Raw genomic sequence first — 4,369 nt, 5'->3', positions numbered from 1 at the left:
CTGCCCATATGTTTAGTAGTCATTCCAGACATATGGCTGTTGAGTTCAGTAGAAAGCCTCTTGGGTCTACTTAGAGCAGTCCTCTCTTGTGCATTTTTCTCATTTAACAAACTTTCATAGTCATATTTCTATATTTCCTTATTTCTAGACATCCAGTGAGGATGAGTACACAACTTTTGTTGTGCATGCATTTCTCGCTAGCTACCTCCTAATTCATACTGACATATTCTTTTACAATCTAGAATGTAGACATGACTGTGTATCAAGAAGTATGTTCTGGGTTCAGTCCCACCATGTGGCACCTTGGGCAAGTGTCTTCTCCTATAGACTTGGATGGACCAAAGCCTTATGAGTGGATTTCATAGATGGAAACTGAAACAAGCTTATTGTATATATATATAAATTATACATAAATACAGTTTGGAGATCCGAGTGTAGGAAGTTTGTAAGCTGCAGGCAGTAAATTAGGATCACAATACATTCCCCATAATAATAACAATCCATTTTTTTAATTTTTTTCTTCTTTCTTTCCTTCTCTTTCTATTTTCCTTCTTATTCGTCAACTCTAAACCACCCACTCTTGCATACTTTGGATCTCACCCTTTGGTATATTGTTCATTGGTTCTCTAAACTTACTTTCTTGTTTTTTGCTTTGTTTTATAAGTTTTTAAATATTTTTTACTATTGGCTTTGCTATTTAGTTGAATTCACCATTATGTTGTGGTTGACTTAGAAATTCCAAGTGACAATGTAATCTTCATTGAGGTTATCTCAGCCTGATGATTAGCTGCACTGAGTAGAGTTTATTGCATAACAATTACATATAAACTTCAGCTGGTTAAGAAACATATGTAGTGTACATTTTACCTGTTCCACCCCCTCAATTTGGCTTTTCATGTGTGTGTGTGTGTGTGTGTGTGTGTGTGTGTTTGTGTGTGTGTGTTTGTGTGTGTGTGTGTGTGTTTGTCCCTCACCACCACTTGACAACAGGTGTTGTAAGTTAGTAGTAGTTTGACAAAAGAGATTGATCGAATAAGTACCAGGCTTAAAAATAAATTTAAAAAACAAGTACTGGGGTTGATTCATTCAACTAAAATTCTTTAAGGTAGTGCCCCAGTATGGTTGCAGTCTAATGATTGAAGCAAGTAAAAGATAAAAGAACTTAGATCTCTGATCCTCACATTACAACACATTACCATTCCTCTTACATTCCACTTCTCTTCTAGTTATGTGATTTTGCTCCCTGTTCTTCTTGTATTTCCTTCTAGGATTCTCTCATTGTATTAAATGTCATCTTCATTCTGGCTGGAACCATGCCCCATTAACACATCTTGTTTGTGGCTTGCAGCATGTAATCTCATAAAACTTCCAGCTGTCATCAATAGTGTAGACCTTTATCTCTCTCCCATCTTCCCCTTCTCAGTACATCATTAAATTACTCTTTAAATCAATGTCTAGCCAAAATCTTTTGGCTTCCATATTTTCTTTTCCAAATTGTCTTGTGTTCCTAGGTCTACCAAACTCTTACTCAGATGGCACCACTCAACATGTTGAGTAGTATACTTCTTACCAGAGAAAGACTTAGTATTCACAACCATTTGTCTATCATGACTACTAGTGAATATCAAGCCTATCTGCTTTGAATGTTTGATTCGGTTATAGCTGATCAGATGCAAGGTTGCCAAGTTAGTGCTTTTCCTACAAAATTGTGTACTTTTCACTATTTTCAGTGTGAAACCCCATTGAGTTATGCACCCATGTATTTTTAGTGCTTTTTATCATAATTTAGTGCTAAAGTTAGTGCTTTTCCATTAAAGTGAAATCAGAATTAAATTTGGAATTTTCTATCGAAAATTCAGGCAGAAAAATTTTGTGACAGGAAAGTCTAAGTTTTTCTTCTCATTTTAAATCAAATTGTTTCTGAATTTCAAAAAGTTAACTAAAAGTTTGAAATAACACAAGACCCCCACTAAATTATTGAATGATCTTCAGAACAATAATTATAAAGCTGGGAAAAAAGCAAAATGAAAAGAATTTAGTGCAGGATTATTTAGACCTGAAACCATATTTTGGTTCTCAATTTGAGAATGAAATTCCAGTGAGTAAATTTACTGAGAAAGAAGAAAATGAGATAAGAGGCCAATGCATAATTTTGCTGTGGAAGTTTTAGAGGTAAATTAAACAACATCTTCCAGATAATTTTTCATCTTTTACAATCAATGAGTTATTTTAGTGTAACAGAATGTCTCAAACCAATAAAATCTGAAATTATAGACCTTGAAAACCATTTTCATGAAGATTCAGAGATTCTGAAAAAACTTATCTTCAATGAAAAAATTGTTTTAAATGTACAATAGACACAGGTTCCAGACAGTTTCTTTCAGGATTGAAGTATCATTAAACAGGAATTTGACTGGGAAAAGTCCAGTTGACCATTTGTCTAAGTTAGCTTTAACACTTCTCATTTTACCACACACAAATGCTAATGTGGAGAGAGCATTTAGCCACATGAATTTTATAAAATCAAATGAATATAACCTTCTAAGCATAGAAACATTACAAGAAATTTTGAACATCAAACATGAAACAAAGTGGTAAATGTTATGATTATAAACTACCTAGTGAACTGTTAAAGAAAATTGGATCCATAGATGCTTATAAATCAAAGGAAATTAATAGGGAAATCTTCAAAAATATTATGGAGTAAAAATAATAGTAATTAAATTAATGTCATTTAATTAGACTTGAAATTTTTAACAAATCTTTTAATATTGTGATGTAAAGGAAGAAAAAAGACAGAAGCGAAGAGAGAATTACGCTAGTCTTACCTGTCGGTCCAGAGAAAAGGTCACTTTCAACATCCACGTGCTGTCATGATCTCCAGGGTTCACTCCACATCCACGTGCGTTATCCGTTGCTCTACAGTCTCACACGTCCGCTCTGATGTGCTGTTCGCCGCCAACTGACCCTCGTGCTTCACTGAATGCCGCATGTCCACTGCAGCACTTCCGGTGGGATCCACAGGCCCCACTTCCAACAGGACATACCTACTCCCTTACTTTCGATCCTTCCCTACAACACAACCTGGCTCATAACACCACATGCCCCCCCCTGATCTGAAGATCATTCAACCAACCTGCCCACGCCCTCTTCTCAACCCCGACCACATGCCTTAACTTGTTTCATAATCAGCCAACCAGCAAGGGCACCACTTCCTCTGTGACCGCTATGGGACTTCAGGACTGGCCTCAGTTCCTGGCATGTTCCTGCTGGCTTCATCCTCTTGTCCATTACTGTTGGCCCCATCCTCCATCACAGTGATGACCCTGCGCACATCCAGAACATGTCGTGGCATGCCATCTATGGATATGTTGTTCCTCAAATTCACAGAGGTTATTGTCCCCGACCTGCACAAAGACATGCTCCTTCTCTTCTGAGGGACTCGGCGATGCAGTACATGGATGCCTCCACTTGAACTTGAATATTTCCCTGTGTGGCACTGACTTCTCAGCCTGTCCTGTCCTGGGCAACATATTATACCAAAAAACGGCCTTGATCGGTGAGATGTGGCCCCTCTCTGCTATATTCTTGATGGTACGATGATGCCTCTCCACAACCCCATTGCCACTTGGCTAGTATGCTGCCCTAAAGAAATGGCTGACATGCCACTTGTCAAGCATTTCCCCCAGCACTTCCGAGTGAAATGCAGTGCCATTGTCCGCAAGCAGCTCATCCACAGGGCCTCGTTCTAGGAATACCTCATTCAGTATTCTTGTGATTTCCTCCCCGATCCCCGTCTTCATCTCCCTCCATATGGCCAACCGCCCTGGTCCGCAGTTGACCATCAAGAGGTATGTCCCCTGCCAGTAGTGTGTCACGTCCACTGCCAGTTGTTTCCGGTTGTGTTCCACTGGAATGCTTCCTGCCTCATGCACACTCAGAGTGGGGTCAGTGGACTGGCCCCTGTTGCAGCTCCCAACTACTCTTTGCACATTCTGCCTGGTCACTTCAGAGTCAATTTTCCTGGCTAGGAACAGGGTCCTGTCCACCCCTATGTGATGCATGGTATGCAATCTCCTCAGCTCTGAGTCACTCAGTCGACACACTGTAGCCACTCCTTGCTCCAGATCCTCTGGTATCTGCAACCAAGCTTTCTTCACTCTGGTCAGGAGATCCTGTTACAAAGGCTAATTTTACGGTTTGTTCTAACGTGCCATATCTGTAGCCCACAAGTCTAGCCAATCTTCTGATTTCGTTGGCAAGCACATCGGCCTGTTCGCCCATCCACTTTGTTTTCCCCAGTCGACCATATGCCATAAATAGCCCTTCTGTGAAGGCCTCCATCAGCCGGCCTTTTATTTTTTCTGTG

Source organism: Octopus bimaculoides, chromosome 25, assembly GCF_046866305.1.
Source record: "Octopus bimaculoides isolate indiv1 chromosome 25, ASM4686630v1, whole genome shotgun sequence".
Taxonomy (NCBI): Eukaryota; Metazoa; Mollusca; class Cephalopoda; order Octopoda; family Octopodidae; genus Octopus; species Octopus bimaculoides.
Note: the sequence above shows the minus strand (reverse complement) of the source record.